At 46.5% G+C, this 27,210-nt stretch overlaps 2 non-coding genes across 2 annotated transcripts; both read left to right on the forward strand.

Annotated features, from left to right (window-relative positions):
- The first annotated feature begins 22,512 nt into the window (after positions 1-22,512).
- TRNAI-AAU (transfer RNA isoleucine (anticodon AAU)) lies at positions 22,513-22,586 on the forward strand. Its single transcript has one exon. It is a non-coding gene; the product is annotated as a tRNA-Ile (tRNA).
- A 1,626-nt stretch (positions 22,587-24,212) lies between these two features.
- Positions 24,213-24,286, forward strand: TRNAT-AGU (transfer RNA threonine (anticodon AGU)). The gene has a single exon. It is a non-coding gene; the product is annotated as a tRNA-Thr (tRNA).
- The last annotated feature ends 2,924 nt before the right edge of the window (positions 24,287-27,210 follow it).

A 27,210-nucleotide genomic window follows, 5' to 3' on the forward strand; every position in this document is an offset into this window, starting at 1 on the left:
GTGGCGGGGGATGTCCAGGATGAGGCGTGCAGAGGCGTTCTGGATGCGTTGCAGCCTCTTCTGGGTTAGGCCGTGGTTCCTGCGTAGAGGGCATTGCCGTAGTCCAGTTTGCTGCTTACGAGGGCTTCGGTGACTGTTCTTCTGATTTCGGTAGGTATCCATTTGTAGATCTTTCGGAGCATGCGGAGGGTTTTGAAGCAGGAGGAGGAGATGGCGTTGACTTGCTGGGTCATGGATAGTGAAGGGTCCAAGATGAAACCTAGGTTGCGTGCGTGGTCGGTGGGAGTCAGAGCGGTTCTGAGAGTGGCAGGCCACCAGGAGTCATCCCATGTGGAGGGGGTGGAGCCAAGGATAAGGACTTCCATCTTGTCCGAAATGAGTTTGAGGCAGCTGCTCTCCATCCATTCGACGATGGCCTTCATTCCTTCGTGGAGTTAGGTCTTGGCGGAGTCCTTGGTGAGGGAGATGATCAGCTGGGAGTCATCGGTGTATGAGATGATGTTGAGGTTGTGGGATTGGCCGATGTTAGCGAGCGGGGCCATGTAGACGTTGAAGAGAGTCGGGCTGAGGAACGAACCCTGGGGTACACCGCAGATGATTTCGGTGGCCTCCAAGCAGAATGGGGGGAGGCGGACTCTCTGGGTTCTGCTAGTGAGAAAGGAGGTAACCCAGTCCAGGGATCTGTTGCGGATTCCAGCATTTCTGAGGCGTGAGCATAGGGTGTGGTGACAGACGGTGTTCAACACGGCCGAGAGGTCCAGGAGGATGAGGGCCGCGGTTTCGCCGCTGTCCAGTATGGTTCTGATGTCGTCGGTGGCGGCGATGAGGGCATTTTCGGTGCTGTGGTTGCTACCGAATCCGGATTGGGAAGGGTCCAGGGTGTGGTTGTCCTATAGGAAGCGGGTTAGTTGTCTGTTGACAGCCTTCTCAATGACTTTTGCCGGGAAGGGGAGCAGGGAGATAGGTCAGAAGTTCTTGTTGTCCTTTGGGCCTGCCTTGGGTTTTTTGAGGAGGGCATTGGTCTCGGCGTGTTTCCAGCTCTCCGAGAAGGTGGCGGACTCAAAGAAGCTGTTGATGATCTTCCGTAATTAGGGTGCGATGATGGAGCTTGCTTTGTTGAGGATGTGGTGAGGGCAGGGGTCAGATGGAGAACAAGAGTGGATGGTATTCATGATTTCGATAGTGTTGTTGTCGTTGACGGGGGTCCAGGAGAGCAGGAGGTTGGTCAGAGGTGAATCTGTGGTGTTGGTGGTTGCCGGGGGGGTCTGGATGCCGAAGCTGTCATGGATGTCTGCAATCTTGCGGTGGAAGTAGGAGTGTAGGTAGACACAGAGGCCTTGGGATGGCGTTGATGTTGGAGCTGGGGTTGGAGACTTCCTTCTTGACGTTTAAGATCTCCTTGTGGCTGTGTGCGTTGTTGTGGTTTCGGTCTTTGAAGGCGGTTCTTTTGGTGGCTTGGATGAGTTGGTGGTGTCTGCGGATGACGTTTTTGAAGGCTGTGTGGTTGTCCAGAATCTGATCTTGACCCTACTTTCTTTCGAGTCTTCAGCAGCTTTGCTTAGATTCGTACAGGTCGGCGGTAAACCAGAAGGCCTTTCTGTCAGTGCGTCTATTTGAGGGATTCTTGATTGGGACAAGAGTATTGGCACAGGTGTTGACCCATTGCCTGAAGTTGCGGGCAGCTGCATCAGTGTCAGTGGTGTCGATGGGTGGGTTCTGGGAGAGGGTCGCGATAAGTTGGTCTTCGGTGACCTTGTTCCAGCTGCGTTGGGGGTCTGTAGTGGGTGGTGGTGTGTTGTGGGTTTCTTGAAGGAGAAGTGGATGCAGCGGTGGTCTGTCCAGTGGAGTTCAGTGGTGTGGCTGAAAGAGAGGTGATTGCTGGTAGAGAAAATAGGGTCGAGTGTGTGTCCTGCGTAGTGGGTTGATGTCATGATGAGATGTTTGAGGCTGAGGTTGGAGAGGTTGTCGAACAGGGTGGTGGTGTTGTTGGTGTTCTCGTGGTGGGAGCTTAAGTCTCCGAGGAGCATGTAGTCAGTGGATGCAAGAGTGTGGGTGCTGATGATGTCGGTAATGGAGTCGCTGAACTGCTGTCATGGGCTGGAGGGCCTGCAGATGATGGTCCTTCGAAGGGTGGTGTTCGGGACAGCGTGGATTTGGAAGTGCAGGAGTTCGGCGGTGCTGAGGGTGTCTTGGGTATTGGTCGTGATCCTGAGGGTGTTCTTGTGGATGATGAAGATGCCTCCTCCTGGTTTGTTGGAGCGATCCCTGCAGGTGATCTTGTAGCTGTCCGGGATGGCTATGGCGATGTCAGGCGCTGAGGAGGGGTTCATCCAGGTCTCGGTCATGAAGGTGACATCTGGGGAGGCTGAGTCAAGTAGATTCCATAGCTCTACTGTGTGCTTGTGGACGGAGTGGGTATTGAGGAAGATACATCTGAGATGGTTGTGTCCTGACTTTGTGGGTGTGTCTTTGGCGTGGAGGCTGGTGAAGGGGCAGTTCCGGCAGGAGAAGGGTCCGCTGGTGGTCTGTGGGGAGGCTTGAAGGCAGACGGGAGAGCGGCCAGTGTTGAGGGCGCGGATGGTGGCGGCGTCATAGTGAAGGCGTGCGTGGCAGAGGTGGGGGAATGGGAGCCAGGGGTTCTTGCGCTGGGCGCAGTCACGGCACGGACGGGCGCAGACAGGCTTGATTTTGGCACGCCCACTGCGCAGCCACGCAGACCCCACCATTAAGTAGGGAGGTGAGGAGGAGGAGAGGACAGCTGGGAGGCGGGAGGGGGACGAAAAATGGCACGAAAAAGGGAGCAGAGCCGAAAAGGGGGGGGGCGGGGCTTCGGGGGCAGCAGTGGCAGGGGAGAGAGAGAGAGGGGGAGAGTGAAAGTGAGAGAGAGAGAGAGAAACAAGGAAAAGGAGCACTAAGGGACAGTAGTGAAGCAGAGAGCAGAGCAAAGCAAAACGAGGAGAGAGGCAGAAGGTAGCCTAGTAGGAAAGCAGAGCTCTCCCACTAGACATCAGGGATGAGGCGTAGGCAGAAGCCTGCGGGTGAAGGAGGGCCTCGAACTCCTGACAGGGGTAAGGAGTTCAGAGGAGCCAGGGAAATGGCTCTACTTAGACGGTGGAGCCACGGGAGGCAGAGCAATGCACTGACCAGGTCAGTGGTATTGCTCAGCCTACCTCGTAGCGGAGCCATTAAGTAGGGAGGTGGGGGGAGGAGAGGACAGCTGGGAGGCGGGATGGGGACGAAAAACTGCACGAAATAGGGCGTGGAGCTGGAAAAGGGGCAGGGCCGAGGGGCAGCAGCAGCGGGGGAGAGAAAAAGGGGGGTATTGAAAGTGAGAGAGAGAGAGTGGAGTGAGAGAGAAACAAGGAAAAGGAGCACTAAGGGACAGTAGTGGAGCAGAGAGCAGAGCAAAGCAGAAGGAGGAGAGAGGCAGAAGGTAGCCTAGTAGGAAAGCAGAGCTCTCCCACTAGACACCAGGGCTGAGGCACAGGCAGAAGCCGGCGGGTGAAGGAGGGCCTCAAACTCCTGTTTGTGCAGCTTTGATCTGTATCGCCATCACTTTCTCTTTCAACTTTTTCTGTTTTAATCCAATCTCATCACTACAGTATTTTGCATAGAGCAGCACCTCATCAATTTGCTTGGCTTCACAACAAATCAAATGACTCTAATCATCTGACTAATTTCTGGTCTGAGTCCCTCAACAAATCTGAACACAAAGTGAATCACGTTTTGGCTCAATTGTTTATGTTCCACTGTAATGTTTGAATGCTTTCAACAATCTCTCATGGTATGGATGAATTGATTCTTTCGTTTCCTGAGCTGTCCTGTCTATGCACTGCCAATCAATGATCTTGGGCGAAATTCTCGCTTTCAAAAACCCAATCACTTTATAGTAACATTTCATTACTTCAGGGGAGGGTGCACCTGTTGCTGGATGTCTCGGTGGCTCACTTGTTGGCCAATCTACACTTCTTTTGCATTCAATACATAAATCTGCAGGAACAAAATATATTTAAAAGAGTATTCAAATCCTCCCACAGGCATTTCACAAGTTTCAGAAACCTGTCTTTCTGCTGATACCATTCTACAGGTTTCTCCGTCAATCTGGGATAATCATTTGTAAATCACAAAATGTATCTTCTTCTCCATGGGACATGTACAAAATTCCCTCCTGGAATCTCGCTCATTAGTGTGACTTTCACTGCTTCCCTTTTCCGAGGTGCTTCTGTAGAAGCTATTTCAAGACACTTTTTGGGCTTATCCCTTTTCTTCACCCATCTGCTTTAACATTTGTCTAATTCTCTCCATATCTGGATGCCTTGAAGCAGCTCTCTAAGGTGTGTTTTCATCCCTGCCGACCTCATGTGTTCGAAGTCTTTTGCTTCAAAATCTAACCTGTAGCTTCTTTTCAAATGTTTCATTTTTGAAAGGTCTATTCCGTATTCATCTGCAATCTCTGCTATCCTTTGGTGTATCTCGTCTGCTTCCTTTGTTATTCTCGGGCACAAAAAATATGCTTCTGTATAGGACTCAAGTCTATTTACATCCATAGTCCCTTTAACAAGTTCACCTGCTTCCATTAAAAGCCTTGTATAGTTCAAGTATTCTCTTTGGAAGCACATTGTGGGCTGTTCAGCTTATCAAAACATTCAGTTAATTGCTGAGCTGTTAATCCTTGCAATGAAATATTATTAGGCTGAGTGCCTGATAACTGTTGTACAGTCAAGTTCGGAACTTGAGGTGTCATAAACTTCAAGTTGGGACCAAAATGTGACCCAGCTTCAGTATTCGGAGGAGCTCCGAAAGGACTCAAATCTAAGAATGACCCTGTGCCATCAAAAGTCTGGGTGGGACAGACTATTCTGGCATTATCACTAAGTCCTCCTCCCACTTAACTGTGACTCAAGATTCCCTGACCATTTGTGCCATCATTTCCCTGAGCAAACAATGCTATCACTGGACCAATAGTGACAGGTACAGACACAGCGTCTGGACTTGTCTAGCATTTGCATTTTGAGGGTGCATCACTCCTGTATTCTGACTCATCAATCCAGACATATCTTTCTGTGTGCCTGTTATAGGAGTATATTTCGGAATCATTTGTGGCTGCATTTGAGGCAGCAAGAGTGGAGTTGGCTCTGACCAAACCAACATTGGTTTCCGATAAACCTGTCCTGTTGGTACTATTAGGTTTGTTGCTGCATCTACAACAGGCACATCTGGATAAATCCTAGGAATATTCAGCTGTGGCATCTGATGTTGTACTGCAGACACAGAAGGTTGGTTAAAACTGCTCTGCATTGGTACCTGCACTAAGTGAGGACTAGTCTGTACTGAGCTCTGTGTCATGTTAGGATTAACCTGTACAGAACTCTCAGTCAATTTAAGATTATTCTGTATTGAACTCTGTGACATGTTAACTGTGTCGGTGCAGTGGGATTCACACTAGTGCTTGGACCGTTCTCCTGTGCCCCATATGGTTGTGGGTGATTTCTCAATATCTGTAAAATAAACTCAGCATCGTCTGACTCTTTGTCAGAAGTCAAAGACTTCCTGGTCTGCTTTGATTTCTGCTCTACATCCTCGGATGGGCTTTTTTTTGATTTTCTAGAAGCTTTCTTTCTTTCTTCTCACTGCCCTGTGAAATTGCAGGAAACATTATAATACCCTATAGGGCATTTAATCTCCATTCTCTCTGTTCATTATCCCACCTAGCATCCACTATTGTCTTCTCTCCTCTTCTCATTTTTATTTCAAATTTCAACGCTTGTTGTTGCCTGGCTACTAGCTTCCAGATCGCTAATGCTTCAAACTGAGCTGGTCTTGGCGGAGGTTTTAAATCATACATCACTTGTCTCAAATTCTCTAAAATTCTCAAATTAAAGGTTCCATTTTCAGGGAACGCTAGGCTCCCTTCCTTTTCTGTGCTTATGAACCAATGTTTTAACCAAAGGCATGCTCCGGTACCTTTCTCCTCAATTACGATATATGCCAGAGTACCTTCTGGCGGGCAAACTTCTCCTACCCTAGCTGGAATATATTAATCTCCCCTTAGTGTGCTTTTTAGAGCTTTGAAAAACTTCATCTACATAAATTTATGTCAAAAATCGATAATCTGAAATTACTTTTAATCCCACAATCCTCTTCGTCTACTTTCTCAACAAATTGCACTTCACGGTTGTCCATCAATCCGTGCGGGACCCTTCTTACTAACTAACCTATCCCAGCACGGCTTAAATTATGTCAAACTCACACACAGCGGCTGACAATGTCTTGCGGCTTGTCCTCCTAAACTCAGATTCACACCAAAGTAATGCAAAATTATTGAGAGCACTTCAACAAAACCAACAAAAACAAATCTGTCCGTTTCCAATAGGTAGGGCAATCACAATCACTTCAGGAACCTTACAAATTTTTCCCTGACGGCTTTCACTCTAGCAGCTCTAGTTTCTGTGACGCCATGGACCACCTCAGCGTCCCTTTTGCGGACCACAATCTGGCCATTTTGGGACGCTGGACCTGCTGCGGCGTGTTTTTTGGGCTTTGCCTGGTGTTTTCTGCCACGGTGCACCCGGTAGTCTCATCTCGGACTCCAGGTCGCGCCGCTGCCCCTGGCAGCCTCCCTGATTTCCCTTTTCCCACTTACCTTCAATTAAGTCCTTTTCTCTTCTACTTTTTTATTCTTTCTTCGTGTCTTCATTCTTCTTGGGTGGCCATATTGTCTTCTATCTCTATCTGTGGTTGTCGTCCCCAGCATGCATTGTTTCTTTCCTTTTCTACTTGGCTTTTCTCCCCATTCATTTCCATGTGGCATTTCCCAATCCAAGACAGTGTTGTGCATTTTTCCTGTTTGTTACTTCCTGTCTGATGCTATATAAGCACTACAGTTCCCTCTTTCCTTGCGATGCAAACACATTAGTCTCGGTGGTGATCATCACTCCTGTCTCCAGTTTACCCTACTCGCTTCTTCCTATTTTTTTCTGCTGATTTGACTTCTGTTTTTTACCTTTTTCTCATTGTTTTCTCCTCTTTTTCAGGAGTTCCTGTGGTAGAAGTTTTTTTCCCATAGCTTGGGTTTTTCCTCTGGGACTCCTTCTGGAGGGTACAGTCTGCCTTGGCGTTTATAATCAGCAGCACCATGGCTACTAGAATGGGTCGCCCTTATGTTGACAAATCCAGAATCAGAAAGAAACCAGGCGTCATTCCAAGTACTGCAGCCTACAGCGGTAAGAGACGTGCAGACTGTGACACTTTCTTTCTAAGTTCCCCAGATTCACAAGCAAAATTTGACCCGCAAATTTTACTCTCAATCTGATCAATGGGTTCTGTCCTGGTGCACATAGGACTCACCAATTCTCAGTCGAAAGGACCTTTCATTCAATTTAACACACAATCTCGATTTGACAACCAAGCCCGATTGGGCTACTAAACCAACAGTTTAAAAACAAAACCTAAGTGTCTCAAAACACTTTTCAATATACTCCAGAGTCTTAGACCTCGCAGGGCCCGTATACCAACAACCCAGTGGACAATTTTTTTAGCACAAAGCGCCACACACATGTGAAGTTTGCCGACTTCCCTACTCTGAAACTTCAGAATACGCACACTCCTTCTACAACATCATGTGGAATACACAAACTCCCTAAACCCTCACAGGCAACTCAATGCACCAGCAAATTAGCTAAAGCTGTGAAAGCGCATAATCTACTCCATTCGCCCTCTCAATAAAATGCTGAGAACATTCCCAACAAACATTGGCAAACTCCAAGGACAGGGAAAGTCACCTTGGGTGTTTAGGGACACATCTTCTCTCTATTTGGCATCATTGAATCAAGAAAATCTCTTTAATCAAAATCAGCTATGTAGGATATGCTCTTAAAGAGACATAACCATCAAACTCTGCTAGCAAAACTGTTTAGTTATAGTAACTTGTGAGCAGACGCGTCCTCAAGGCCGATGAACCTTTTGACTCATTTAAGATGATCATACCCTAGGGAGCACACACAAGTCATCAATAATAAACAATACAAATCACTAAAGAGTCAATAAAGAATGCCATGAATAACCACACCTTTTATTATCAGTTAAAGTGTTTATTTCCCGAAATTAACAACGCTAAGGTCATGTAAATTACTCTCAAAACCAAATGGTACATCTAGAGAAACAACACAGGTTGACCAAAACGCCTAAATAATCATAATTTAAACAAAGCAACTAAAACAATGCTCTTAGTAGCGAAAACACAAATCATTAGCAACAATATTTGAGCAAGACTAATAAGGTACATTTGTTCAACAATAGAATGACCTCAGAACATAGGTGATGAGAAAACACCTTACTAACTCCAGATTAGCATTAGCATGTTGGGCTTCAGGCAAATGTTTTAGTAACACAGATTTAGAAAACATCTAGCTATGGCACTATCAAAACAGCAGTTGGTACCTGAAAAACAAAAGACAAACAACAAAGCACAGTTTCTTCATATTACCTATCCTTAAGGATCAGCAAAACAGCTCAAGCTTCTTCAGGAGGACATCAGCATCAGGACAGGGGAGCATAGGAAAGGGGTGATGGTTTAGAATTTGGACTATAAGATCACTAAACCATCAGATCATTAGTTCAGCATTGAACAGGCATAGTAAACTCAGAAAATAATAAAGTACCAGAACGTCAGTTGACTGACTGGCAAGAGTCGAAGCGACCCATAAATCAAACAAAGAAGTGGCTCCGGAAATCGGCAAAGAAAGAATGACCCCACATTTCAAGAGCAGAATGATTATGTAAAAATTATCACAAGAACATTAGATATCGGCAATGTACTACGAAAGATACAACAAAGTATTGGCAATTTGATGATTGGGTCTTCTCCATTTGGGTATCTCCAAATTATACTAAATGTATCATCCCGCTTTTCCTTCCGTCTGCGATCAGTAGGCCCTTTTGTTCGGCACATTCCAAATATGCTGCTAGACAGTGGTTACAGAGATTGCAGAAACATTCTTCTGTTGCACCATTTCCTCACAAGAAATACATTTTATTAATTCAAGCACTGAACAAGTTTGAGATCACTCTAAAGTTACATTTCCTAGAACATTGGTAGTTCGATAACTTCTCACTGTGGCCTTGCTCTGCTTGAGGCCCAGCAGTTTGCACGTGTAAAGTTCATATTAATCAGCCATTAATATAACTGAGCAATGCAATTTAAACAAAATACAAATCCCAATACAATATTAGTACATTATTTGTGAAAGACCAAGTACGATGATGGTGGCCAATCAAGCAGGCACTGTTGGAAGTGGCCCTTCTGCAGGGTCACCCCCAAGCTTTTTTCCTTCCTCCTTCTCTTTTTCTGACCTCCTTTTTGCTGCCTTTATGACTCTGCACACTTTACCACTGCTAATCAGTGCTAAAGTGAATATGCTCTCTCCTTAAAACATGGTGACATTGGCTCATACCCAATTGGCTTATTTAATTTACTTGTAAGTCCCTAGTCAAGTGCACTACATGTGCCCAGGGCCTGTAAATTAAATGCTACTAATGGGCAGCAGCACTGGTTGTGCCACCCACATATGTAGCCCCCTAACCATGTCTCAGGCCTGCCTCTGCAGTGCCTGTGTGTGCAGTTTCACTGCCACTTCGATTTGGCATTTACAAGTACTTGCCAAGCCTTAAACTCCCCTTTTTCTACATTTAGGTCACCCCTAAGGTAGTCCCTAGGTAGCCGATAGGGCAGGGTACCATGTAGGTAAAAGGCAGGACATGAACATGTGTGTTCTATATGTCCTAGCATTGTAAAACTCCTAAGTTCGTTTTTACACTGCTGTGAGGCCTGCTCCTTTCATAGGATAGCATTAGGGCTACCCTCATATACTGTTTGAGTGGTAGATCCTGATCTGAAAGGAGTAGCCATGTCATATTTAGTATGGCCATAATGGTAATAGAAAGTCCTGCTTATTTGTGATGATGGAATTTATATTACTATTTTAGAAATGCTACTTTTAGAAAGTGAGCATTTCTCTACAGTTAAATCCTTCTGTGCCTCACAATCCACGTCTGGCTAGGTTTAGTTGACAGCTCCCTTGTGCATTCACTCAGACAACTCCAAACACAGGATGCTCAGTCACACTTGCATACACCTGCATATTGAATGGGTCTTCCTGGTCTGAGAGGGTAGAGGGCCTGACACTTACATGTCAAAGGACAGTAGCCTGCCCTCACACAAAGGACTGCCACACCCCGTACTGGGACCCTGGCAGACAGGATGGAACTGAAAGGGGACCATGTGCACTTCTAAGCCACTCTTTGAAGTCTTCCCCACTTCAAAGGCACATTTGGGTATTGAAGCTGGGTCTCTGACCCTACCAACTCAGACACTTCTGGACATGATACCACTGGAGAAGAAACCCTGAAACAGAACCTGCAAACTGCCAAGAAGAACTCCCTGGCTGCCCAATTCACTCACCTGGACTGCTTTTCTGAGAAGGACTGCTGCCTTGCTGTTGCCCTGCTGCCTTGCTGCTCTCTGGCTGTGCTGAGAAGTGGTCTCCAAGGGCTTGGATAGAGATTGCCTCCTGTTCCCTGAAGTCTCAGGACCAAAAAGACTTCATTCCTGCAAAGAACTCCTTGTGCAATGAAAATCGACGCACAGCCTCCAAGAAATGATGCACAGCCTGCATCGCAGTGAAAACTTCACCGCATGCCGAACCGGAACGACGCAGCCCAACTTCGCAAGGAGAAGATCGAAGCAGTGCCACCGTTGCGACTGGAAATTTGACGCACGGAACACTGGATCGAACCCAAGCCGAGCTGGAACTGCGTAGTCCGACTTCCTGAGAGGAATCAACCCAGCACCTGCTGTGCTACAGAAATTTCCACGCATCGCCCACTGGATCAACGCAGCCCCTGTGACTTCGTCCTCAAGCGCCGGACTTTAACGCAGCATCCCCAGGGCGTCCAAAAAAACCACAACCCGAAGAGGATCCAAGTCCCATGCGCCAGAAATCGACGCAAACACTTCTCTGCGTGGAAAATAAACTACGCATCCTCGGTGTGCGGCCTTAGAAATCGACGCACACCTCCCCGTTTTCCACGCATCTCCTCCTCTGCGGTCACTTGCAGAGAATTTGAATGCAAACCAGGTACTTTGTGCTTGCAAGAGACACTTGTTGCTTTTTAATCTTTAATCTCTAAAGACACTTTATATCATTTTTTAGAGTGATATTTCAACGTATACGTATTACATCTTGATCGTTTTGACCTGCATCTGCTCAGATAAATATTATATATTTTTCCTAAACACTGTGTGGTGTATTTTTGTGGTGTTATACTGTGTTATTGCATGATTTATTGCACAAATACTTTACACATTGCCTTCTAAGTTAAGCCTGACTGCTCAGTGCCAAGCTACTAGAGGGTGGACACAGGATAATTTGGATTGTGTGTGACTTACCCTGACTAGAGTGAAGGTCCTTGCTTGGACAGGGGGTAACCTGACTGCCAACCAAAGACCCCATTTCTAACAGGCACCTTATTTGTCACATGTTCATTTCAATGATAATACATCTTATATATTAAATCACATACAGGAATGCATGTAAAACTTATTACTGTTAATTTCAGTGCTCACAACGCTTTGTGCTACATTATGCCTGCACCAGGAATAATGTATGCAAAGGGGGCGTTCCCCCATTAGGGGGGCCAAAACAATGACGCAAAGAGGTTATATTTTTTCAGCACTTTTAACACCTGCTCAGAGGAGGAGTTAAAAGGAGGCACATTGTTTACAATGGGCCTCAATGGACTTTGCAGGATCAGCGTCAACATTTTTGACGATAATCCAGCAAAGTTCCGAACTAGTGTAAAAAATTCTGATGGTAGTTCCCTAACTACTGCCATGGTGCGCCATATCTTAGATACGGTGCACACATGGTGGCTTTAGGGGGGCGCTAAGGGGCAAAAGAAAAGTGCTGTTGCACTGGATGCAGTGCCACTTTTCTGAAATCTGCCCCTTAATATATTAATGTACTATCATAAGTCTTATCTACAGAGTGAGAACAATGTCTTCTCAATACATTTTCATGTTTCTGTGGGCGCGCAAACACTAGAAACACTGCACATACAATAAAACGGAAGTTCCTGAATTCGTTTTACTAGCCAATGGCTTCAGAGGGATCACCTGACACTTGGCTGGATCATTTCATTTTCCTGACTCCTGCCAGCACACTTACCACGGTACATCAAAGTTTTCACGAGTCCAAAATACTTTGTAGTGGTGTCATAAGTTCTGCTACGTACTACACCATGAGAGGCAATGATATGTATTATCAATAATGTGTATTTATACAACCACACTTACACGTGCAAAAAATAGCTTCATGAAGCACCTGCCTGTGTTGCATGCAAAGTTTCTTTACTTTCTCCATATGCAAGATTTATTTACACATAGGCAAATTTTTGTCACTCTGTGTAATCAAGGGACATTGGCCCTCATTCTGACCTTGGCGGTCTTTTCGCAAGACCGCCGAGTTACCGCCGCGGTAAAGACCGCCGACCGCGGCGGTATGCCGCTGCGCGTATTCCGACCGCTGGGAGCGTTCCGCCGGAATACCGCCAGCAGCCACACTGGCGGTCGGCGGGAAAGTGGAGACTGGTCAACCTCCACCGCCACGCCAGCAGAACACCGCCCCCAGAATTACGACCCACATTTCTGTGTGGCGGTCTTCTGTTGGCGGTCTTCTGTTGGCGGTCACGTCCCTATGGCTCCCGTCGCCTCCCGGAGGACCAACGCACAAGGTAAGTTGATCGTTCGTGAGGGGAGGGGGTGGGGGGGTGTTGTGTGATGTGTGCGTGCATGGGGGTGTGCGTGTGAGTGTGTAGAGGGGGTGTGTGAGTGCGTGCATGCGGGCGGGGATTGCTGCTGTGCCTATGGGCAATGTGTGTAGTTCGGCGGGTGCGCATGTCGGCATGTATGTGTGCGGGTATGTGTCCCCGTTGTGTATGTGTGTGTGTAGGGGGTGTGTATATGTGCATGTTGGGGGTGTGTGCATGTCGGGGTGCATGTATGTGCATGTCGGGGTGGGGGTGGGGAGGGGGTTCGTACCACCTCTGGGGGGTGGCAGGGGGGTGGAGGGTGTGGGGGGAGGACTCGGGGGGGCAGTGGGGGGTGGGGGAGACCCCTATCAGTGCCAGGGAAGGAATTCCCTGGCCCCGATAGTGCCTACCGCCATGGTTCGCATGGCGGTTCCCGAACGCAAGAAACCGCGGCGGTAAGCAGGGTCATGATAGCGTTGGCGGTCTTGGGTCGACCGCCGGACCGGAGTACGCAGACTCCAGCCCGTCGGTCATGACCGCCGTGGCTGTCGGAGTGGGGAAGTGGCGGTCGGTCGCGGCGGGGACCGCCGCGGTCAGAATGCCATTTTTAATACCGCCGGTCTGTTCGCGGTCCGACCGCCGCCTCTCCGCCGACCGCCAAGGTCAGAATGAGGGCCATAATATCTTTTTACACTGAGCTGGTGATAAAAACAATACCTGTTATTAAACCCGAATCCTAATGGAATTAAATTTCCTTGTGGTCACGCTATGCCATTTTATAATGAGAAATAGATGGTCATACACACACAAAATACCCATGCTTATTTATATGTAGACGAATACACGTGAAAGCTATTTATGTACACCATCACGTGTCAGTGAGTTTTTATAATGACCTCCCCCATAGTCGTGTACGTGGTCCTGTTTATCCGACAAACGTCTCGCAGGCTGGGTGCACACAGACATAGTTCCGTGTGCGGCTGCAAGGCTCCTGCCAACTGATGCTGTGTGTGGTGAGGCAGGGTCAGGGTTAAAACATGCAGCGCCTTGACTGAAGCTTATAGGTGGGGGATTGCTATGGCTGTTCAGACTCAATTACGGGCAGCTAGCATAGCATTTTTTTTTTCTTATTTGTTTTTTTCTTTCTGAAGCTCCTGTTCTTTCTCTGTTTTCTTCCTTAATTGGAACTAAGAGAGACCAGACAAAATTGCATTAATGCAAGGCCCCGCCAGAGAGAGCCACCTCTCTGTTTTTTGTTACAGCGTAAGGGGGCTGCTCTGGAACGGGCATTTGCCATCACTTTCTCTCTGTATTAATGTCATGATCTCGAGCTGACATGACAGTTGCCTCGCCGAGGGAGAGCTGGCGACACAGCACATGCCTCAACATAATATCCTAATGGTTATGGGGCTGGGCGCTACAATGAATGCACGTTAAAGCACTTATGAGGGGAAACACATTGTTGTCAATTAAAATGTTAGTGTGTGCATGTCTGTGTTCAAGCACATGTGAACCATGCAAATATGTGCATGTGTGAGTCTTTAAAAATGGGTGCACGGGCAGGCCTTCTTTAAAGCACTACTTCCTTTCCCTGACAATTTTAAGGTGCTAGTTGGAACTGGAGTGAATAAAATGAAACAGGATTGGAATTGTATTACATAGCTCATCATGCAAAAACAGCTACTGATGTGATGTCACTTAAATCACCACATACTTGAGCTCCGACAGAGGATCTTCATCAATGAGGGTGTGGTGATCGAGGACCCAGCGGTAACGCAGGGAGTCACCATTCACTGTGCGAGTGTAGTATCTGATGTGTAATGTCGGATATATTCTCTGTTATTAATAGTAATGTTGTGGTGTGTTCCTTTAATGTTGGAACATTTAGGTGATCCAATTCTTTGGACCCTTGGAGCTGGTTGCTAAGTGAGGGTCAGTTTCTCCTGGCTCCTCGCTGATGCAGCAGCTCTGACTGTGGGTTCCTTTCTCAGGACTTAAAGAATAAACTTCTACTTATTTTACCATCTGCACAACCAGAGATTTCCAGGGTACAGTTAAAAACTGTGGAACTTTACACAAAAGTGAGGTCCCCCGCAAGAGCCCATGCACTCCGAGTCTGCTGTCTGGCCATGCCAATGTGAACCTAACCAATCCTGCAGCTGCTCTCTTTCAGCATGAGAGAAGCATCAGGACTGGATGGAGCAGGCTAACCCAGTGCTCCTTGTTTTACTAGAAGGACTATGGCTGCAATCCCCTGTCTGTTATGCAGCTGCTGGATTGGTGTTGGCAGAAGTGCGCATGTCGGGCTGGCCGTCGCGAGTCAGCCGGACAATCCGACATGCATACTGGGCACTTTACCTGTCATCCTTGATGCGGTCAATCAGCAGGAATCACCCGGCCCCGCCCCCCACACTCGCCAGTAGAATGGGGCTCCCGGGGATAGCACCCACGGGTGTCCACCCCCGGGCAGCTTCGGACGAGTGGTGAAGGCCAGGCCCGTGGAGCATTTTTATTGGTTGCTCGCGAGAAGTGGGGGTGCCATATAACGGTAGATTATAACCGTTATATCGAAGTGCGTCATTCCGATGCTGTGACCAGGTAGCGTAGGGTAGGTAAACATTTGGCTCTAGGTCTCTTTATTTATGTCATGGTAGAAAAGGCAGCGGCTGTCAGGGAAGCCCTCAGGGTAATATGTGAGGCGGGGAGGGATGACCTTATCCAACCAGGCGTATTGTCTCAAGCCTGGGTTGGATTTGAAAGTCCTAGACGAGCTGCCGCTGGGGGGGTGGCGGCGGCGGTTTTAGCCTGCTCACTGCTGCAGCAACGAGTAAACAGAAATACAAGTGCTCGTTGTTTAGGGGAGCATAAATTAAAAGTAAAAAAAGAAATGGCACTTACTATGCCGAACAGCATTTCCAGTGTTGCGCCACCTGATATTGAAGTTAAAAGAAGCCGCGCATGCGCTTCTAGCTTCATCAGGAGAGAAGCCTGTGAAGGAGGTGCGGGCCGCAGAGGAATGCAAGGCCGAAATGGGCAGTGATCCTTGGCTTGCTGTGGCAGCCCTGCCCGTGGAAGTAGAGCGGAGCGAAAGAAGGCCTGACAAACTATGGTTGCTTAGCAACATGTCAGCACATGCCGTGCAACAGAAAATACCTATTTTTAAGAGTTTATTTAAACGCTCTGAAGAAGTAAGGGCGGAGGCAGGTGTAGAAAGGGAATTGCTTCCCATGAAGTCGGTATGGGTGGAGAGTGAGTTGCACAGCCATAAAAGAGTGACGGAAGACGTCACAAAAGGGGATTTTGTAGGGGCAATTAAGAGTGAGCACCCCAAAACAGTAAAGAAAATGGGAATTTTATCAAAGAATGTTAAAGAAGGGCTAGAAGAAAGCCCTAACAGAGCTACCTCACAGTTTGAGGAGGCTGGGCATCTTGAGGTGCTTGAATACAACGATGTTTGTAAAGAGAGCTTAGAGAGAGGCAAAACAAGGGTCACAGTTCCTGTAGGTTTTGGCGACTTCCAGGACGTCAGAGGGAGCATGCTGCATAATGAAAGCAGATGTAGCGGGGAATAGCCGGCCAAGTTTGGAGCGACTTGGGAGAACCGGCAAGAAGTGAGTAAGAGATTCAGAGCAACCGTTCCAACAGCGTGGGAGCACCCAATGCCTTCATCTGAGGTATAAAACAAAAGTGTTGACTGGAAAAATTTTGATGAGGGGTGGGCGATGGGGAACGTCCAAGAACAAGTTTTGTGGGGAATGATGATATTGAGATATGTGAATTGGACTATGATGAAGAAAGTGAAGATTTGGAAGAAGGGGAGATACCAAACTGGCATTAAAAAAATGGAGACGGACAAGAATGTTTGGAAAAGAAAGGGGGTGGACGGATGCTAAATACTTGTCCAAAGGTTATATTTGGCAGGCTTCTAAGGAGGCAGAGCAATCAGGAAAGAGTTGGGGTTTTAAGAAAGCATAAGGGAGGAATGATGGGCGCAGTTTGGCGATGGGCACGAGGAATAAGTTGAATGCAGGTGAGACACAATGGTGGTGCAGTGGGGGGGGTAGTGGATTACCGAATGAGGTTGGGGGTCAAAATAAACACAATTTCAAATGTTCCGCCAATAAAAGTGTAGGTACTGAACCTGGAGTTGTAGTAGAAACAGCGAGTACACAGGTGTCAGATATAAAGAATAAAGAGGTATCCAAAGACAAGAGTGGGGACGTAGGCGGGAACCAAACGGGGAGGATAAGAAAGGAAAAACAGATGAAGAAGTACCAAAGAGCAGAACAGAAGGCTTGAAAAGGTTACCATACATGGGGCTGTCCATGCCTTTGGGAGCACATTTGAGTACAAAGGAGTGGATTTGGAAAGGTTAATTTATAGATGTCTACAAACTTTTACATAGAGAAATACAATCGAAAGAGGGATTTAAAGAAGAGGCCTGGGAGTTGGCGAGGAGGCCTAGAGTTCCGACTACTATTGAGACATGAACATCAGCATTTTTGATATTCGCAAGTGTTTATTGCGAAAAAGTTCCTGAGAGGCGGTTGTTCTCTTTAAATACATTGACACAATCAGGAAAGCTAGTATAGAATTTGGAGGTTTTGCATGGATACACTATGATGAGGAGTTCCGAGCAAGGATGGTCCTATTGCCTGATAAACCAGGGGAGAAGTGGATAATGAGTTATTGGTCCAGCGGATGCATCCACAGAGGCCGCTGCCTTCAATGCATGCAGCTAGTGGTCTGGCTGTGCAGTCCTGGCCTTTTCTCTGGAAACCCACCGCGGGGGGGGCATGGGGAGGGCTGTGTGGGGACGAGGCCAAAATGTCAGTTCAGGAGCATGCTGTGGTTTTAATAAGGGGAACCTGTCCGAGAAATCCATGCAGATACAAACATGAATGCTGAAGTGCGGAGGCAAACATGCAGTTTTGCAATGTTTTGGGGAGCAAGGAGCTTTTAACGCAGGTGGGCAAGGCAGAGGGAGGGCAGGATCTGCTCAATTTGGGCAGAAAGGCTTTTACTCCTATTAAATTAGACATTTTGATTTATTGGTTAAAATTTTACCCCAACAGAGAAGAAGCAGTGAAGCTGGAGTGGGGGTTCAGAGAAGGTTTTTGGCTAGGCTACCAGGGCCCAAGAACTAGGAGGTTTGCCGATAACCTGAAGTCAGCAAAAGAGCATCACTACATCATAAAAGAAAAACTGAGCAAGGAAGTCGCAGAAGGTAGAATGGCAGGTCCTTTTCCTTATTGGCCTTTAGAGAGTTTGATAGTATCCCCTTTAGGTGTTGTACCAAAAAAGAAATAATGAGAATTCAAGATGATTCATCATCTTACATGGCTAGAACGTTCATCTGTCAATGATTACATAGCAAGGGAGGATGCAGCTGTTCAATTTGAGTCTGTAGACGTGGCTATGGCACTTGTGCGAACAGTAGGCCCCTGGGCTGAATTGGCAAAATGTGATGTTAAATCAGTGTTTCGTTTATTGCCGGTACATCTTTTGGATTTTACATCATTGGGAATCTAGTTTGAGAATCAGATTATGTGGATAGGGTGCTACCAATGGCTTATGCTATTTCTTGTAATTTGTTTGAATCTTGTAGTACTTTTTTACAGTGGTGTTTTACTTATTCCACTGGAAGAGAGCTGATTACACACTATTTAGATGATTTTTTGTTGGTTGGTGCAAGTGGAAGTGGGGAGTGTGCAATAGCTTTGAAACAGTTTCAAGAAATGGCAGGAGAATTGGGTGTTCCTTTAGCCCCAGAGAAAACAGAAGGCCCAAGTACTTGTTTCGTTTACCTTGGTATTGAATTGGACACAGTAAAGACGGAAGCCAGGCTTCCACAGGCCAAAGTTCAGGAGATTATGAAGGTTTTGGAAGAAGCGGTCCAGGCTAACAAGTTGCAGTTGCATCAATTACGTTTGCTAGGCCTACTTAATTTTACATGTAAAGTGGTAAGAGATGGTAGGTCTTTCTGCAGAAGATTGGGCTTTGCAATGTCAGGAGTTAGTTTACCACACACAGAATAGGAATCACAGCCGGATCAAGAGCGGACTTTGGTGTATGGTTGACTTTTTTGAGAGGTTTTAATGGGAGAACCATGTGGTTGCCAGACGAACACTTTGGCCCTCATTACAACATTGGCGGACGGGGGAGAAGTGGCGGTAATACCGCCAACAGGCCGGCGGAAAAAATAGAATTATGACCATGGTGGTTACCGCCATGGTCATCCGCCACTTCTCCACTCCGACCGCCAGGGCAGTGACGACAGCTGGGCTGGAGACTTGCGTCTCCAGCCCGGCGGCCGCCACCAGACTGCCGGCGGTATCACGACCCTGCATACCGCCATGGATTTCGGGTGGTTTGGAACCACCAGGAAATCCATGGCGATAGGCACTATCAGTGCCAGGGAATTCCTTCAAAATGAGGATGGGAGCTTGCAAAATGAGGATGCGAAGATTGGTGGAGAAGTCATTAGCGGCGAGCACTGAAAGGGCTTATAGGAAAGCATGGGAGGAGTTCTTGAGAACAGGTGCAGCATCTCGGCCTAGTAATGAGCAAGCCTGGCTACAAAGAAGGGATGATGTGCTATCTTTTATAATGAATAATATTAACAGACAAATTTCAGCCACAACTATTGCTGGCAAATTGGCTCGTTTGAATTTTTATGGCAAGTTTTTTTGGGGATACGAGCCTTCTGCTGGGAAATGGGTAGGAGACTATTGCAGGGATGGGCAAAAGAGAAGCAGTCTAATCGCCCAGCCAGGGATCCTATATCCACGAAGGTGTTGGTAAGTTTGTTACGAATTTTGGGGCGGGTATGTTTTTCACATTTTGAGCAGACTTTGTTCAAGTTATGCATGTCATGGTTGTTTTTTGGCACATTCAGAATATCTGAACTGTTGGGAAAGAATCAGGAGACAGGGCTCAGGGAGGAACATGTCACAGTGTCGGTGAGTATGTGTGAATATTTCTTGAACAATCTAAGACAGATAAAAGAAAGAAAGCCACAACGGTGTCATTGAAGAGGATTGGAGGTATGGTATGCCCAGTAGATAGTTGGTTCAGTTTTAAGGCACCCAGGAGTACTGAGTTTGCTTTTGTTTTTAGCCATCAAGATGGTTCGAGGCTAACTGCTGCGCAAGTGTTGGGGGTCTTGAGGAAGGCGCTTTGTTATATAGGATTGGATCCTTTACGTTTTGGCACACACTCTTTCCGTATAGAAGCAGCATCCAAAGCAGCAAGATTAGGTTTTGCAATCAGAGATTTGAAGAAGCTGGGTCGATGGTCATCTGATTGCTGTCTTCGTTATATTAGGGATCTTGAGGACGCTTAGTTTGTACAGTATGTATAACAATTTTCTCTCATTTCAGGATGTTACATTCATGTCAATTTGGATAGTGGGACATTCATTCATCAAATGTGTGGCAAAACAAGCGGACAACAGACCGTTCGGAAGGAATCTAGGTTTCCCGAGTAATGAAGTTAAAATTGAATGGTGGGGTAGAGGAGGCATGAGATGGGGACAGTTGCTTCCTTACTTATCAAATTTGATATCTGTTAGAATCTGTCCTGATGTTCTTATTGTGCATTTAGGTGAAAAAGATTTAGTACGATTGTCAGGTTTAGGCCTGATAAAAGAGATGAAAAAAGATCTGGACATCATTGGGAGGTCTTGGGCTGGGATGAAAGTGGTAGTGACGGCGCTAGTACCCAGGAGGGTCTGGAGAGGGGCTGTAAAATACACTGCGGTGGAGAGGGCTAGATGGAAAGTGAACAGAGAAATGTCCCGCTTTTGCAAAGGAAGGGGTTTGGGTTGGTTGGAGCACCATGACACTAAAGAAGAAGATTTTCAATTTTATCGGCAAGATGGGATGCATCTTTCATTTATGGGAACGGAATTATACCTTTTGGAAATTAGAGAAAAATTGGCATCCATATTGGGTATTCAAAGATGGTGTGGGTAACAGAGTGGTTGTTTCCGTTTCTTAATTTTTGAAATATCAGCAAGGCATTTTGGCGATGTCTTAGCTGCTTTTGCAGCAGTTTCCCCCCCCCCCCTTTTTTCAGGTAAACGGGGGGGGGGGTCATGGTGAAGGTCAGGGGAAGAAAGAAAAGGAATGGGGAAGATTGGAGCCTGGAAGACTGCTCTGAAGTTTTGGGTTGTTTAGGGGGAAGTTTAAGGGTGGGGTGTTAGTATTGTTATGTATTAATGAGGACATTGGTTTATAATTTGTAAAATGTGTTAAAGGTTTCAGAACTGCTTGCCTGTCCAATAAAGTGGCCTTTGACTCTCTTGGGTTATGGTCTGGTTAACTCATTGTCTCGCCCGATGAGGGCTCCCGGGGATGGCACCCATGGGTGTCCACCCTGGGCAGCTTCGGGCAAGTGGTGAAGGCCAGACCCGTGGAGCATTTTGATTGGTTGCTAGCGACAAGTGGGGGGGGGGGGTTGCAATATAACTGGTAGATTATAACCATTATATTGAAGTGCGTCATTCCGACGCTGTTACCAGGTAGCATAGGGTAGGTAAATGTTTGGCCCCGCCCTCCCTCCCTCCCTCCTTAAAAAGGTTTTGGTTCTCAGGCCTGTTTTTTGTGGTTTCTGGCTTGCAGTTCGGAATCGTTAGTTTGTCGCTGGACAGGTGGCAGTCAAGAGGTGCGCTGTAAACATGAAGGATTAGGGTCATTACAGAGTAGGGGTTGGCAGAGGGGACACCGGGGAGCGATGGGGGAGTCACGGGGAAGGTCAGGGGAAGAAAGAAAAGGAATGGGGAAGATTGAAGCCTGGAAGACTGCTCTGAAGTTGTGGGTTGTTTGGAGGGGGAGGTTTAAGGGTGGAGTGTTAGTATTGTTATGTATTAGTGAGGCCATTGGTTTATAGTTTGTAAAATGTGTCAAAGGTTTCAGAACTGCTTGCTTGTCCAATAATGCAGCCTTTTACTCTCTTGGATTATGGTCTGGTTAATTCACTGTCTCGCCCAAAGCACAGCGTAGAAACAATAATGAGAGTGAGTCCATTTCAATAATGTATTTGTGTTGGTTTACTTTCGAAGCAGGCGGGGCGATGCTTCTCCGCCCTAGAGGAGGAACCGTTGCTGCAGTCTTCTCTGCCCCAGTGTAACTGCTCCCCCTTGTAGAACAATCCCAGGCCAGATCTGACAGCAACTGCAGTGTAAAAACCCTTCATCAGAGTCCCAGGAGAAACACAGGGCTGGGCAGCGGCTGAAAAGAGTACAAGAAACGGGAGAGAACTAAGGGACAGCGGTCATCTGAGAGGAACAAAGACAAGGCCATTACAACCTGAAGAAATACGGCAAAAGAAAGCTATTGATCGTCAGCGAGCAAAAAAGACCATGAATCTATGAAATCTGAGTTAAATTCGTCAGTTTGAATCAATCCCCAGGAAGAAAATTAGAACATCTGAATGATGATAGCTAGAGAATCATGGAAATATACCCATAATTCAAGAAGCACATCCTCTTATTGCCTTTGATCACTAGGTGCTCTAAAATCAAGATAGCACTTCAGTAAGCAGCCATGCAACACAAGTCAGACCCCCAGCACATTTCATCAGAATCTTTGGAGTAATTGACTCGCTAGCCACCCCTCAGTCAAACACTGTACTCCGTAGACAGCCACCACACACTATATCTAATTCAGAGAACAACAGCTGTCAGCACAGAATGAAAGTCGTGGCCGGTTAGCTCAGTTGGTTAGAGCGTGGTGCTAATAACGCCAAGGTCGCGGGTTCGATCCCCGTACGGGCCAGAGATTATTTTTTCCGAAGTCCATTTTAAAGAGTGAGCTACGGAGCTTGACAACTTCCACACAACTTGGGGCACAAATAGTATTAACATGGGTACAACGAGAACGAACGGCAAAGGATATCAACTCTTTTTGCGGTGCTCAGTGAAGCTGAGTGGGAGCGGTCAGTGCCATGGAACGCCTGGGAACCTTATGCGCTGCCTTGCTTACTTCATGGAGAAAGCAGGCCTGCTCCTAGGCATACTGGCCATCATTGACGCTGCAATGAATAGTGAGAATACATCTTACAGGCAGTGGCTGAAGTGCATATAAAGGAATGTGTACTGTGATCATGAGTGCTGTGTGGGTGGGGTCAGAGACGTGTTTAAAAGGAGCGCAATATTCTACAGCTAAGGTCACTACTTATATAATAGTTTTCATACGCCTTAAATTAAAAATACCTGCAAAGCAAACTTAAGGGCAGGAAATGCAATCTTACACTGTAAAAGCTCAGTAGGTTGAGTGCGATCAATGTAGCCGGGTCTGAGTGTGTAATTAGAGCTCAGTGGTTTTGTCCTGTAATTGTGCCTCCTGCCCGCGCAGAGGCGCTGCAGGACCCTCATTGCCATTTATTTTGGATCCCCCGCTCCTTTAAACCATATCGGAGGAAAAGCATCTCTCTCGCAGCCCTTTACGAGCCCTGAAAGCGGCGGCGGTGTGTGGCTGAGAGGTTGGAGATGCAGCAGAGGTGTCCTGCACAACAGGGCCCAGCGCCTGTGGCAATGCAGATCCAGCACTAGCAAGAGCAGCGCTTTAAATTGGCCGGTACCGAGTACCGCCACTTTTGTATTTTTACAAAGAGAACCTGCACTTTTCAAGGAAAACGTAGTTCTTTTAATTGGAGAGTAGCGACACTTCTCAGAAATGAGTAGGTACTCTGGTACAGCGTACCTGCACTTTTATTTTTCCATTTCAAGCACTGACCCAAGAGTGTGTGCCTGGCCCCTTCCTCACTCCTCCTGGTAATAGCCAGTCCGTGTGTTTTCTAACCACAGACCTACTAGCCGCTTTTACATTGATTCTCAGTACTCAATTCTCAAACTAGCCAAAGCAGAGCAGAAGAAAAGGTGATGGCTCAAGAGCACACACTTTGGTCAAATGAACCGCTCTAAAAGCACATTTACATTTCTCTCAAGTAACGGGCCCCCTAGCAAGAGAGCTTATTTCTTCTGTAGCTGTCTGCCCCTCTCTTGCCTCACAGTACTGGAGACAGCCCTTCGCCTCTTTCAACCGGAGGGACCTCAAGATCAGCATTTATCGCTCCTTTGTTTCTGAACAAAAGTATTGAAAGTGTTTTTGTAAAGTTCCTAAAGGTTGGGAGGCCCTTCCCAATAGGCTCCACCCACTTGGACCCCTGCCTCCAGGAGCAGGATGGGTCAGCGAGTGCAGTAGTTTGTCACAGAGAGCTGCAAGGCGGTTGGTGCTGGGGTATCTTTATTTTTTGCTGCCCCTAATGCCATATTTCCGACATTACTTGTGTTATTATTCTGATCGTCATTACAAGGAACAGCAGAAACATGTTAGGGTGCTATGGACAGAGAAGTGAGTTCCTTCCAATGATGAAACCTCTGTCCACAAGGGCTGCAGGGTGGCGCTGTGGCTTAGTTGGTTAAAGCGCCTGTCTAGTAAACAGGAGATCCTGAGTTCGAATCTCAGCAGTGCCTTTCTTTTTCCTGCGGTCACTAACAAACGCCCAGTTTCTCTATCCGGACAATTCAAGCAGGGTGCAGATGTCTGCATCTACCATCCATGCAAATAGGATTTAGGACATTCAGAATCATTTCACCAGACTTCGGAAAGGTGTTAATCCAAGTGTTGCAATTTAGGCTACACCCATGTTCCTGTACATTTATATTTTAAGAACCGTGGGTCGCTTCTCTTTATAAATACCATCACATTTATCTTCAATTTACCAAAAAACACAGCGAGTGAGTTCATGTATTTGTATGAAAAGAAGTACAGGTCAAAATGTAGCGCCTACAAAACACAAGGGTAAACCTGCCCTGAGACGCTGGAGCCTGTCGGAGTTTAAAAAAAGGGTTTTGTGCTGCAGAAGGGGAGGGAGGAGGGGGGTCAAAGAACCGTGTTTAATCTGCGGCCGAGTTCAAGTGGTAGAATAATGGAAAAGTTAGTTCAATTTCTGGATTTAATCGTGTGTAAACATTTGTTGAGTAATGATTAATGACGGGAAAAGCCTGTTCCATCATTTGGGCTTCATTCAATTTACAGAAACCTCCGTACAATAGCTTTCATTCACTTCGTTGGCAGCAGAAGACAGGTGTGTTGGCGCCTGTGAAGTAAAGCCCGCCATAGTTTTTATATGAGATCCGCCTGCACCGTCTTTTCTGAGCTCTGTGTACCTGTGGCATCTGATCTCTGACTGTCCTTAGTTTATAAAGGGTGGAGGCGTTATTGCACATTGTATGTATTTTGTGCCAGCCCTGAGTATGTGATAACGAGGCATGATGGTTGATCACCTGCATTGAGGCGACAAATGTGTGCATAACATAGATCAACTTCAGTGATTTTAGAGAGTATGTCTAAGTGGGAAGCATTGCCGTCTCAGTCTTAGAATTCTTGCCTTTTACGCGGGAGACCCTGTTGCTATTTCCGGCCAAAACCACCTTTTTTTTTTTTTTTTACTTAAAATGTTTCTATCTATTTTCTTAACAGTTCTAAGCATCAAAACGTGAAGAACACAACATTCTAAACAGCGTTCAATAGGTATGTTTAATTCTATGTCAGGACCGGAGGCTCGGATTATGCTGTCTCTTTCTTTTACTGAACTTTCACAGCAGCCAATAACAATACAGTAAAGGAAAAACTGTATTCCCATTTCCCATGAACACATATAATATGTCACATGCTCCAATCACATATCGTGACCTATAACCATAAGAGCTCTGACCCCCAACGTCATATCCTCTTTCTTTGCTGCTTCGCAGCAGATAAGTGACATTTTCTCTTTTCTCGTGTATTTTGTATGCGATTTAACCGTTATTCATTGTGTATTTGCTATTTATTAGCGTCGCAATTGTTTTTCAATCATATTTTGTTTTAATATAGCGTCGCGATTTCGCGCTCTACAGTTATTTCAGTGTATTTTGTGCCCGTTTATTATTTAATTTCTTGTGGAGTGGGAACACTGCGCGCGCAGCACACAGTCTGTCTTCCGTGTCAATTTACTTTTGACCGGCGCACGTTTTTACGAGCCGATCCATTCTTCAGAGGTTTCTCCTTCGGATCGGCTCGTAACTATTGCGGGCAGGGGCAATTTGTTTTTTGAAGGAAGTGGCAGTCTGACAAAGTGTGTCCGAAACGCCCAGACAGTTCTAACTGGGTTGTAAAATAATAACAGGCTCTGCCTAGAGTGAATTACAGGCAGCTCCCTCCACCTCATATTTAAGGGCTTAATTGTGCATACCTATTGCCTGTGAGGGGTTCTTTCACTCCCCCTATAATTATTATTGTCTATTTTGATTGCAATGGCGCAACGGAGTGACCAGGATGCAGGGTTCCACACTGATGACAATGACAATCAATTAGAAGTTAATTTAGTCGAGGCACTCGACACTAGAGTGCAACAGTCAGTAAATGAGGCATTGGTGAGGGCTTTAGGCCCCTTTTCAGGACAATTACTGGAATATGCTCACTCTCAGGGCTGGGTGCCGGATCCATCCCCTTCTACCCCCGAAGGGACCATTCCTCAAGTTGCCTCCAAGTCCAAAACTAAAACTAAGAATATTGCAAATGAGGATCCCTCTGAGGATGTACATGCAGAGGCTTTTGCGAAATTGCGCAAGAAGCGTGCTGTGGAACATAATTACAGCATCTTGAATAATTCCTCCTCTTCAGGAGACTCGTCTGATCAAGATTCGGATGACATGACCACGCCTATGCCTAGTAAGAAGGCAAAAAAGCATTCCACTTCTCTTTTATTAGATTTCATCCCCTCTGAAATTGTTCATCCTAGATCATCTAACTGCCTTCCATCCACAGAAGTGGCACAATATGTTCACGATAACCTTAGGAAAAGTTATGATAAGGAGGTGCGTACTCGTCTCAAGACTGAATGCCCCAGACCTGATTTAGAGAATAACGTAGCTGATACCCCAGAGATAGATCCGACCATGGTTACCTTTTTGAATTTTTTTTCCAAAGATCCTAAAAAAGGTTTGGATAGGTCATGGCGTTCATGCCAAGATAAACTGCTGGACATGTCAGGTCCTCTGACTAAAATCCTAGATCTAGCGGCAGAGTCAAAAGAATCAGGAATACCAGTAGATACAGATGTCTTACTGGGTTGGGCCCAGCGGGCTGTTTGCCAAATGGGCAATACCAACTGTGCGATTTCAGCAGAGCGCAGAAAATCTATTCTCATGCGCATGGATCCAAAACTGGTGGATTTAGCAGCTTCTGAAGCATGCCCAGCTGCAGAGGGCCTCCTTTTTGGATCTTCTTTTATTAATGAACTTGCAAAATGTTGCTCCACTTTTTCCACCCTTGACAAGGCACAGTTATCCCTTAAAAAAGTTTTTAGAAGAGGCCTTTTTCTCAGGGCCGGACGTAATGGTGGATGTTAGAAATG

This window comes from Pleurodeles waltl, chromosome 12 (assembly GCF_031143425.1).
Source record: "Pleurodeles waltl isolate 20211129_DDA chromosome 12, aPleWal1.hap1.20221129, whole genome shotgun sequence".
NCBI classification, from domain to species: Eukaryota; Metazoa; Chordata; class Amphibia; order Caudata; family Salamandridae; genus Pleurodeles; species Pleurodeles waltl.